Below are 12,092 nucleotides of genomic sequence, written 5' to 3'. Positions count from 1 at the left end.
CCTCTTCTTTTTCTTTTTTCCAAATTCCTGGCCATCCAAATTCTGCCAGCTCACTCCCCTCCCATCTCTCAGTAGCAGCTTTTCCTGAGTGGGACTAGGAGGAAATTTCTCCAGGTCTCTCCATGCCTTTGCTTAGGTCTGTTCCTCTCTCTCTCTGCCCTCCTTACAAAGACTCCTTAGAATCAAGTCTGGAAAGGAGGAAAAGCTATGAATATTTACGTGTGAGTATTTTTGTCCTGTTGCATAGAAAAAAAGATTAGAAGGAAATACATCCAAATGTTAACAGTAACAGACCAACAGAGCTTTGGAATCGGGTAAAGTTGGGCCCAGGTCCTGGCTCTGGCACTTTCTAGTTGTGTAACCTTGGGCAAGTCTCACAGGAGGTATTTCTCTAACCCTCAGCTTGCTGTTCCATAAATTACTTAGCATGTATCTGGCATATAGTAATTTCTCTGTAAAGTGTAGCTTACAAAATAAAGGAATTATCTCTACATGATAGGAATATGGTGAACTTCATTTTGTCTTTATCACTAGTTTTTGCCTTTATCAGTATTTTATTTGAAAATTTTTACATTGAGGCATGCCTGGGAGGCTCATTCAGTTGAGGCAGCAGACTCTTAGTTTCAATTCAGGTCAAGATCTCAGGGTCCTGAGGTCAAGTCCTGCCTCCGGCTCCCCCACTCAGCAGGGAGTCTGCTTGGGGATTCTCTCTCCCTCTCTGCCCCTACCCCTACTTGCACACTTGCACGTTAGCCCTCTCTCTCTAAAATAAATAAAGTCTTTTAAAAATAAAAATGTTTACATTGAGCACACATTTGTAAATAAAACACCATAAAGACTACTATAAGCATAGGCATCAACTGTTTATCAGTAGAGGGCTAAATGAATTATGGGGTACCCATATTCTGAAATCCTATGAACTCGTTAAAAAATGTCAGTATAATGACATGGGGGAAAAATGGCCACAGAATAGCAAGTTGCAAAACGATATGTGTAGCATGACCCCTTTATGTGTATTTTTATACACGTTAAGGATGTAAATACACCGAAAAGGTGTAAGGATACTCAACACCATAGCTATCTCAGCAGTGATGATGAAGGTTTTTAATTTTTTTAAATCTATATTTTTGTAAGGTTTAATTTTTTAATAAGACCCATTAATTACTTTTATATAAAAGAAAACATTTAAGGGGGGAAAACGGGCAGGGTTTCCCGTTGTGTTTCTTAGGCCCAACAACAGAGCATGGCAGAAAGCCAAGGACTCCAAGACTAACCCGCTCCACAATCCCATCTCCGTGCAGTCGGCTCCAGCCAGCTACTCGGTGGGGAGGGAAGGGTTAAAACACACACACACACACACACACACACACACACACACCACCCCACCCCCCGTCTTCAGCCCTCAAAGGCTACCCCAGCCAAAGTCCTCTTACACACACACACACACACACACACACACACCCCACTCCACCCCAACCCCCGTCTTCAGCCCTCAAAGGCTACCCCAGCCAAAGTCCTCTTTTGAAAAAGCTGCAATCGAAAGGAGGTTGCTCCCTCCTCCCTCCCAACGGCGACCGCTCAATACCTCCGCTGCGGAGAGTAAGAATTGGGGGAGCCCTGAAGAAGGCAGGGGGAAGAGAAGGCCCTGGGGCCTGGAGATCTTTCTAGATGTGGCTTGTGGCCCCGAAGACTTCCGTCCTCCCCCAATCTTGTTGAAATTGAAGAAGAGGAAGGACTCTGGAGGGAGCGCAGGGCCTCCCCAGGTTCTCAGGGTAGGGTCCGCCCCTCAGCGGGTGGAGGGAGGGAGCCGCTAAGTCTCAAACACTTGGGGGACAAGCCTGAGCAGTTCCTGGAATGCAGGGGAAATGAGTGCGATGACACACCGGAGGGCCCCTATCAGCGGTCTCTATAAAACCGTCGCCTCCAGATCTAGCCCCTAGATTGAGTCCCAGGATATCCTGGCTGGTTCCAAGAACCCTGCCCGGAAAGTGGGCGGGGTTCCTGCCCCCTCAACGCCCCCCTCTGGCTCTTCTGGCCTGTGGGCCCCAAATCCCAGGCCAGTCCCAGGGCCAGCTCATTCAGCTCCCAAGTTTACTCGTCCCCGCGCTCCCTCAAATCCCCCCACCCCCTCAGTTCCCGCCCGGACCTGGGCGGACCTGTGCCCCGCCCCCCAGTCCTGCGCCTTCCCCTCAACCCCGCGCCTCATTTCCGCGTAGTTACAGCTCCCGGCACTCCACGCGCGCCTCGCGGACTCTGTGGCCCGCGGGAACGCAAGCCCGCGGACCCCGCCCCGAGGCCCCGCCCCCTCCAGGGCCCCGCCCCTGCACGTGCCCGCGCGCGCTCCGTCCGGTTCTCCGGGCCTTGCAAGGGTGTCCCTGTCCCTATCAGCCCCCAGGGCCCCCATTCGGAGGGCTGGCAAGGAGGGCGTTCTGAGAAGCTCGGAGAAGATGCAGGCCCGGAGGCGGAAACAGAGATTGGGAAGGCCCGGGGTCGGGACAGTGAGGGCCGCAGAGATCGAGCCCACGCCCACCTCCTTTCCTCTAGCCGGCGCAGTTGGGCCCCATGGGCTCGGAGCCCGAGTCTGAGCAAGGGTTGGCCCGGTACCGGCCAGGTGCGCTGCGCGGAATGGCAGCGAGGCGGGGCGGCCCCCGGAGCGTTGGTCGGGGTGGAGGGCGAGTCACGTGAGCTGGGAATGTCCGACCCAGGATCTGAAATCCAGGGTCCAACGGCAGGTATTGAGGTGAGCGCAGGCCCAGCGGCTCTCTCACCTTGGATGCCGTGACCTGTGCAGGCAGGGGTGGGGAGCAGAGCCCAGGGGGCCCTACTGATGGGGCGCTGCCTCTCCAGCGCCTCCCAGGTATGGGGCGCTCGGCTCTGCGCCGCCACCGTGTGGCCGCAGGGAGCAGCGCCTGCCTAGCACCCGGGCACTCCTCAGGGCTGGGGAAACAGACCTTGGCGACCAAGGGGCGGGCCGCCGTCGGGGAGACCCTCTTTCGAGATCCCGCCCCTCCCGAACCGGGTTCTGGGAATGGGGTTGAGTTTGCCCCGGCAGTCCTTCTTTCGACCACTGTGAATCCTGCTCAGGACTGCGTGGGACGTGGGTGTGGACACCCCACATCCGCCCCCATCATGCTCGCCGAGTAGCTTGTGTGGAGGAGAATGATCCCTCCCAAAGGCAGCAATGCCACCAACAACCAAGCAGCTTTTCCTAAGCTCCTGCAATGTGAAAGACACAAAAATGAATAATTAAAATAAGTAAAGAAAGCCTTTTCAAATTCGTGGTTCCCCATTCTCATGAAAATAACAGGTAACTTTTAAGGAGGGCTTACTGTATGCTGTGCACTTTACGCAGTACTTTTATATGCATGACGACATTAAATTCTCACCACAGCCCTATAAGGGTAGGCTATTTGTTCCTATTTAACAGATGGGGAATTTGAGGTTCAGAGAGGTCAAGTAACTCGGCCAAAGTCACACAGCTAGCTAACGATTGAATTGCTGAGCCTTAGCTTTTTAATTTTTTTTTGTTTGTTTGTTTATTTGACAGAGACAGCCAGCGAGAGAGGGAACACAAGCAGGGGGTATGGGAGAGGAAGGAGCAGGCTCCTAGAGGGGAAGCCTGATATGGGGCTCCATCCGAGAACGCTGGGATCACGCCCTGAGCCGAAGGCAGATGCTTAACGACTGCGCCACCTAGGCGCCTCTAATTTTTTTTTTTTTTAAAGAACAGTTTTGGTTCATAGGAAATTGAGCGAAAGGTGCAGAGCGTCCGTATAACCACCCCACATACATTCATACCCACTAGCAACATCCCACACCACAGTAATTTTATAATGAACCTACACTGACACATTATCATCAACTGAAGTCCAAACTTCACTTTTAACCACCGTGCCAGTCTCCCGTCCTAATTGAAGACCACTTTGTTGAGGGGGGATTCAACTGGGACTTTGAATTATCTGTAGAATTTCCAGAGCAGGGGTAGGAAGGGCATTCTAGGCAGGAGAGCTGTGCGTATAAAGATGTGGAGGGATTTTCATGATGCTTGGCTTGAGCAGGAGGTCCCAAATTTTATTTTATTTTTAAAGATGTATTTATTTGAGAGAGACCACCAGCAAGGGCGAGCAGGGGGAGGGGCAGAGGGAGAGAGAGAGAGTCCTCAAGCTAACTCCCCTCCAGTGGGAGCCAGAGAGGGGAACCGGAGCCAGGTCTCCATCCCTAGATCCTGAGATCATGACCTGACCCGAAATCAAGAGTAGGCGGCTTAACTGACCGAGGCACCCACGCACCCCACAAGGTCCCAAATTTTAGTCAATGGAGTATCAACTTCATGAAGTTAGTCCTAAGCAACAATGGCCATGGAGTCATGGGTTTAACATGCAGGTTTTATTTTTTTGAATGCCAACTGAAATAAATATGTAACTTTAAAGAAAACTTACTTATTTTTTTTTTAAGATTTTATTTATTTGACAGAGATAGAGACAGCCAGCGAGAGAGGGAACACAAGCAGGGGGAGTGGGAGAGGAAGAAGCAGGCTCATAGCTGAGGAGCCTGATGTGGGGCTCAATCCCATAACGCCGGGATCATGCCCTGAGCCGAAGGCAGACGCTTAACCACTGTGCCACCCAGGCGCCCCAACTTACTTATTTTTTAAGTAACCTCTACACCCAACATGGGGCTTGAACTCATGCCCGAGTCCCACACTGTATGGACTGAGCCAGGCAGGCACACCTAAAAATGTAACTACTTAAAAAATATTTGATCACAGGGAGGCTGGTGGTTCCCGCAAGTGTGGAGGGTGAAGTAACCCCCCCCAGGAGTGAGGCGCTGCCACGACCATGGGCCACGAGTTTGGGAATCCGACGCGGATGTGGCATGGGACCCCCTACAGCTTGTCGCCCTCTGAGCGATGCATCTTCCGGCGCCACCTCAGCCAGGGCATCCCCAACGTGCTGCTCCGCACGCGGGTGTGCGTTCTTCACGTTGCCCCATTTGTAGCGTTTTATCTGGTCTACACATGGGGGCCAGGAGTTTGAGAAATCCAACAGGAAGAATCCAGCTGCATATGAAAATGGTAAATGAGACACTCATCTAGATAATGATTTCCTGTGTATGAAAGACCCTTCTCTAGGAGAAATGTATCTTTTTTTTTTTTAAAGCTTTTATTTATTTATTTGAAAGAGAGAGAGAGAGAGAGAGCACACGAGGTGGGGTGAGGGGCAGAGGGAGAGGGAGAAACAGGCTCCCAGCTGAGCATGGAGCCCGATGCGGGGCTCAATCCCAGGACCCCGGAATCATGACCTGAGCCGAAGGCAGACACTTAACTAACTGAGCCACCCAGGCGCCCCTGCATATAGTATCTTGAAGGCATAATAAACTTCTTGTGGACTGAAAAAAATTTTTGCTCACATATCATTAAAATCATCCCTAGAACCCCCAGCGCTAGTCATACCACATTCTGTAAAACTACCATCAGAAATTACTGGAGAAGCCCTGGGGAGGTAGAATGAGGTCACTTTTTGTTGAGCAAGGGTCAACATGTCCCAAGTAAGGGGCTCGCTGCTTTTCATAATTCTGAGTCTCAGACCTACCAGCATATCTGATCTGATCTTTCTTGGCTAGCTCCTCATTCTCTTCTGCATAAAGAGCAAATGCCTGCGGGGGTGGGGGGGGTAGGCGGGGTGGGGACTGGGAGGCTCATCCGACTGTTGATTTCTGCTCAGATCCTGATCTCAGAGTCAAGAGATTGAACCCCACTCCAGGCTCCATGCTCAGCAGGGAGTCTGCTTGAGATTCTCCCTCTCCCTCTGCCCCCCCGCCCATGCATACTCTCTCTCTTTTTCTCTCAAAGAAATACATATATATGTATTTTTAAAGCAAATGCCTTAATGTGGTCTACAAGGTCCTTTGGGATCCTGGGATAATCCCACTGTGGCCACATTAGGTGAATGAAGAGAGAGATATAGGAGACGGGAGGATCTCCTGGAGGAAGTGACATTTGAGCTGAAATCTAACCAATTTGTGGGAGAGAACTAGGTGATGGTGGTGAAGAGCTTTTCAGGTAGGAGGAACAGCATGTGCAAAGTTCCTGACGCTGGAGGGACCTGTGCATATGAGCACCTGAAAGACTCATGAGGAAGAGTCAGGGAGAGGAGTTTGCAGATGCCAGATCCTGCCTGTAGTTCCTGGAGGCATCACAAGCCTTTAATGGTTTTTGTTTTTTTTAAGATTTTATTTATTTGAGACAGAGAGAGAACATGAGCAGGGGGGAAGGGCAGAGGGAGAAGCAGACTCCCTGCTGAGTGCAGAGCCCTATGGGCTCCACGTGGGGCTCGAGTTCAGGACCTTAAGATCATTCATAGACAGACATCCAACTGACTGAGCCACCCAAGCGCCCCAATAAGCACTGTGATCTCAGTGCTGTGCCCTATGGGGAGCCATTTCGAGTTTCAAGTAGGGGGATGACTTCTATCTAATCATTCAAATAACAAATACTTTCTGAGCTCAGGGGTTTTATAGTAACAAGACTCTCATGGTCCCTTGCTGTCAGGAAGCTTATGTTCTTTGTTCTTTTTTCTTTTTTTAAATGTATTTTTAAAGTTTATTTATTTAAGTAATCTCTTTACCCAGTGCAGGGCTCGAACTCACAACTCTGAGATCAAGAGTTGTGTGCTCGACAGACTGAGCCAGCAAGGTGCCCCTAAGATTCTTTCTTCCTTTCTTTTTAAAGAATGGGAAGCTTCTTTTTATTGATTTTTTAAAAAGATTTTATTTATTTATTTCGGGCAGAGAGAGAGAGAGAGAGAAAGCAAGCACAGGAGTGGTGGGGAGGGGCAGAGGAGAAGCAGATCTCCCACTGAGCAGGGAACCCAACTCAATCCCAGGACTCTGGGATCATGACCAGAGCTGAAGGCAAACACTTATCCAACTGAGCCACTCAGGTGCCCCTAAGATTCTTTTTTTTAATGAAAGTTATACATACACATGGTTTGAAGAAATAACAATTATTATAAGGTTTTCTGTGAAAATAAAAGGCAGGGGCGCCTGGGTGGCTCAGATGGTTAAGCGTCTGCCTTTGGCTCAGGTCATGATCCTAGGGTCCTGGGATCAAGCCCCCTGTCGGGCTCCCTGCTCAGTGGGGTCTGCTTCTCTCTCTGCCTTTCTCCTGGCTTGTGCTCTCTCTCTCTCAAATAAATAAATAAATAAATAAATAAATAAATAAGAAAACAGAAGGCAGTCCATCGCCCTTTCCCCCATTTCCACTTTCCCAGGGGCACCTATTTTCAATTCTTTCAGCTGACTGTTTTTTGCATTTATCTCCGTCATCTCTAAGTAGCATGCTGGTTTTGCCATTTCTTGATGTTTCAGTTTTAAGCACTATCTTTTGATTTTGTACTGAGGAAGATAAAGTTGTAACTCTTTCCCCATCACCTGCCCCCCCATACACATAATCCTGCCTCCCCAGACCGCCAACAGTTTTGGTTGGTTCAGTAGTCGTTGTACACATTATCATACCTAACTATGATTATTTTTCCTTTTTTTTTTTAGATTTATTTATTTATATGAGAGAAAGAGAGAGAGGGTGCAGGCAGGGGGGAGGGGCAGAGGGAAAGGGAGAGAGAGGGAAAGCAGCAGACTCCCCTCTAAGCACAGAGCCCGGGGGGGGGGGGCTTGACCCCACAACTCTGAGATCATGACCTGAGCCAAAACCAAGAGTTGGATGCCCCACCAACCGAGCCACCCAGGCACCCCTATTTTTTCTTTCTTGTACAGCTGTTTGTTTTCCCCGGAGTTAATAATTGCCCTGTTTCGTCCCTTGCTCAGTTTTTATGAATTCCACTCTCCACCAGTTATCTCAATGTCTTCCCAAAATGTTCACACACATCAGGTGTCTCAGGTTGGTAACTCTGGAGGTGGACAGGGAGATAGAGATGTTTATTAGGAATCAACAGCTGGGAAAGGAACTGGGTGGAAGCAGGATTGGGCAGAAGAAGAAGTGGAACTTCCATGAGGTCTGGCAGAGCCTCCCCCAGCCTGGCAGGGAGCTTTGGAGTAAGCGTTGCCCATCAGAGTGTCCCAAGCCCGGCTGAAATGCTTGGGCCCTTAGACCCTGCCTGGCTCAGTCACAGCGTGTGGGCTGCCCCGGGAACTACGCTCTCTCGCAAGGCGGCTCTGCACCTGGGGCCGACCCGGAAGGAGCAGGAGTTTACACCTGGTGAACAGTTACCATTCTGGGCAGGAAAGATCTGGATTTTGTAGGGTTTAAAGTTTTAAAGTTTATACAGTCTGGGGACCTTCAAAAAAAGGATACAAAATTAGGTATCATTTATTTAGCTTGATAAGACAAACCAATAAATTCCTGGAGCTTTGAATCCCCTGGAGACTCAGGACCTTTCCTTAAGAGCTCTCATCTGGCAATCTAGCAGAAATGCTTTCTGATTACAACTTGGCTTCTCCTGCCCCCCTTAGAACCCTCTACAGCTCCCAGCACTTGAGGGGCCCCGTGGAAGTGCAGGAAATTGGAGCTAAGGCTCTAGGAGCTTCTCGGGGAGTTCGCCACTGATCCTGGGATCTTCTTCAGTCTGCCTAGGGATTCCCCTGGGATCACTTTTTTTCTTGATTTACTCCATCCGTTCTGTGGCGCACCTATTCCAATAGTTTCTTGGGAAAGAGAGTATGGGAAGTGACATTTTGAGACCTTGCATGTCTGCAAATATCTTCATTCTACTTTCACCCTTAATAATTTGGCTGGGTACAGAATATATTTTAAAAACTCCTCAAGGGGTGCCTGGGTGGCTCAGATGGTTAAGTGTCTGCCTTCAGCTCGGGTCGTGGTCTCCAGATCCTGGGATCAAGCCCCATGGCAGTTTCCCAGCTCAGCGGGGAGTCTGCTTCTCCCTCTCCCTCTGCCTCTCTCCCTGCTTATGCTCTGTCTCTCTCTCTAATGAATAAATAAAATCTTTAAAAATAAACAAATAAATAAAAATAAAAACTCCTAGAACAATGCCTGGCATATAGGGGTGCCTGGGTGGCTCATTGGGTTAAGCATCCAACTCTTAGTTTCGGCTCAGGTCTCAGCTCAGATCTCACGGGTTTTGAGATTGAGCCCCAAGTTGAGCTCCACACTCAGCCAGGAATCTGCTTGACGATTCTTTCCCTCTTCCCTTCCCCCTACTCTCTCTCCCTCTCAAATAAATATTTTTTAAAAATTATTTTTAGGGGCGCCTGGGTGGCTCAGTCATTAAGTGTCTGCCTTCAGCTCAGGTCATGATCCCAGGGTCCTGGGATCGAGCCCCTCATCGGGCTCCCTGCTCAGCGGGAAGCCTGCTTCTCCCTCTCACACTACCCCCTGCTTGTGTTCCCTCTCTCGCTGTGTCTCTGTCAAATAAATAAAATCTTTTTTAAAAAATTATTTTTTAAAAAGAAGAGTGCCTGGCATATTTTAAATACCATTGGAGTTTTGGTATCATTATTATGAAAAATTATTATTAAAAATTCTATTATAAAAAATTCTATTTTCTTTTAGTGTTGTTACTGAGAAGTCCAAAAGCATCCTGATTCCTGGTGCTTTGTATGGGATGTCTTTTCCACTTTGGAAGGTGGAGGATCTTCTCTTTTTGTCCAGGGTCCTAACATTTCATGACAGCATCTTGGTAGGGTCTATTTTCCTCCATGCACCGAGCCCTTTGGAGACCTTTCAATATGGAACCGTCCGTCCTTCAGTTCGGGGAATTGTCTTCAATCTTTAATTGATATCTCTTCTCTTTTTTGTGTTTTCTCTTTCTGTAATTTCTGTTGTCCACATGTTCCGTGTCCTGGACCAGGCCTCTAATTTTCTTTTTTTTCCTTTCCTCTTTTCCATTTTTTTTTCTCTTTATTTTACTTTTTGGAAGGTTTCCTCAAATTTATTCCAACCCTCCCATTGTATTTTTAATTTGCAAGGGCTTATTGTTGTTGATGATGTTTCTTCTTTCTTTTCTTTCCTTCCTTCATTTCTTTCTTTCTCTCTTCCTTCCTTCCTTCATTTCTTCTTTCCTTCCTTCCTTCTTTCCTTCCTTCATTTCGATGTTTGTTCTTTTTAAAATAACATCCGCTCTTGCCTCATGGATGCAGGATGTTCTCTTATCTCTATGAAGATATTAACAGTAGTTCTTCTTGGCCTGCTCAGATTACTTTTGAGAAAACTTTTTCTGACCCCCTGCCTGGTACACAAAGGCCTGACTGCCGGCTTTCTGGGGGGCCAGCTGGGAAACAGGGGCAGGGGGTGTCTCAGCATTCCTGGTGTGTATACTCACTTCACTGCCTGACTTGGGGAGGATGCGCGTGCACCAGCGTGCGTGGGGGGAGGGGCAGAGGGAGAGACTCTCCAGCAGACGCCCCGCTGAGCGCAGAGCCTGAGGTGGGGCCCGATCCCTCCACCCCGACATCATGACCTGAGCTGAAGCCAAGGGTTGGACGCTCCACCGGCTGAGCGCCCCATCAGATCTGCGTCTTTAAACCACACTCCTCATTGCTGTGAAGGGAAGACCATCGCGGAACAGGTGTGGGGTCGGAGCCGGTGAGGAAGCCACCGTGGAGATCAAGGTGAATGTGGGGTGGGCTGCGAAGGTGATGGCCGTAGAGCTGGAAGGACAGGGGCCATGAGGGCAGGTTCCTCCAAGAGGGCACGGCACACGCCACGTCTGTTTTGTCCCTTGTTGTGTGCAGACCCAGGGCTCACCCGCGGCCCTGGCTACCGGAGACACTTTATCACGTGTTTGTGAATGGACACAGTGAGGGTGGGGGGTGACGAAGGGAGGAGGTGAAGACCGTCTACAGGATTCTCCTGCTAGTGTAGACTTTGGACGCCAACTAAGGGCTGTGGAGTGTGCGACCAAAGGGAGCCACAGAAGGCGTGGGAGCCGGGACGACCAGGTGAGAACGGGTCTTTCCCTGCGCACAGGACCGGCGTCACCCTGTCCTTTCCCCCATCCAACCTGTCATCTGTCACACCCTTTCCACTCTGGGCACTTCTGCGGCTGTCTGACGCATCCTGACACTTTGGCCTCTGCCTGACACATCCTCCCCCCCTCAAGCCTCACCTCTCCGCCTCGCCACTCCTCACTCCTGTCCTGGCCCTGGGAGGCCGCAGTCCGATTCTTCAACCGTGTTTTTTTTTTTTTTTTTTTTTAAGATTTTATTTATTTATTCGACAGAGATAGAGACAGCCAGGGAGAGAGGGAACACAAGCAGGGGGAGTGGGAGAGGAAGAAGCAGGCTCCCAGCGGAGGAGCCTGAGGTGGGGCTCGATCTCATAACGCCGGGATCACGCCCTGAGCCGAAGGCAGAAGCTTAACCGCTGTGCCACCCAGGTGCCCCCTTCAACCGTGTTCTTATTCTGCTGACTCTTCCCTCGGTCTAGATTGGATTCTGTGTTAAATGTCCGATTCCCCTCTAGGGTGTGAGTTCACAAGAGAGGGAATCAGTCTGTTTCACTTGCCGTTGTCTCCCTAGCAGCTAAGACTGGGCCTGGTGTGCAAAAATGGGCTCTGTAAAAAAAATAAAAATAAGAATAAAAAATTAAGATTTATTTATGAGAGAGAGAGCACAAGCAGGAAGGGCAGAGGGAGAGGGAGAGGGAGCTGCGCGCCGAGCTGGTCACGGGGCTTGATCTCACAACCCTGAGATCGGCCTGAGCTGAAACCAACAGTCTGACACTTAACCGACTGAGCCACCCAGGCATCCTTGGCTCAGTAAATTAAAAAAAACAAAACAAAAAACCAACTATATAACATCGTATTTAAGTACAGCATAATGATTCGATACTAATATATATTACAAATGATCAGCACGATGAGTCTAGTTAACTCCCATCACCACACATAGAGTTTTGTTTTGTTTTTTTCATGGTGATAAATTTTACATCTACTCTTTTGGCAACTTTCAAATGTACAATACAATATTGTTAACTATAGTCACTCGCTGCACCAATAATTCTTGATAGAACCAAATGAAAGTAGGTGTCATCTCGCACAGACAGTGGGTTGGAGAAGAGGTTGAAGGGGAGACCGTGGACAAGGTATGTGACGTGGAAAGGAGAGGGTACAGCCTGA

General features: G+C 49.3%; 1 pseudogene; it reads left to right on the top strand.

Moving 5' to 3' along the window:
* The first annotated feature begins 4,838 nt into the window (after positions 1-4,838).
* Positions 4,839-5,082, top strand: LOC109490160 (annotated as a pseudogene).
* The last annotated feature ends 7,010 nt before the right edge of the window (positions 5,083-12,092 follow it).

The sequence above is a fragment of the Ailuropoda melanoleuca genome, chromosome 2, assembly GCF_002007445.2.
Source record: "Ailuropoda melanoleuca isolate Jingjing chromosome 2, ASM200744v2, whole genome shotgun sequence".
Taxonomy (NCBI): Eukaryota; Metazoa; Chordata; class Mammalia; order Carnivora; family Ursidae; genus Ailuropoda; species Ailuropoda melanoleuca.
The sequence above is the reverse complement of the archived record's forward strand: the minus strand, read 5'-3'. Positions and strand labels throughout refer to the sequence as shown.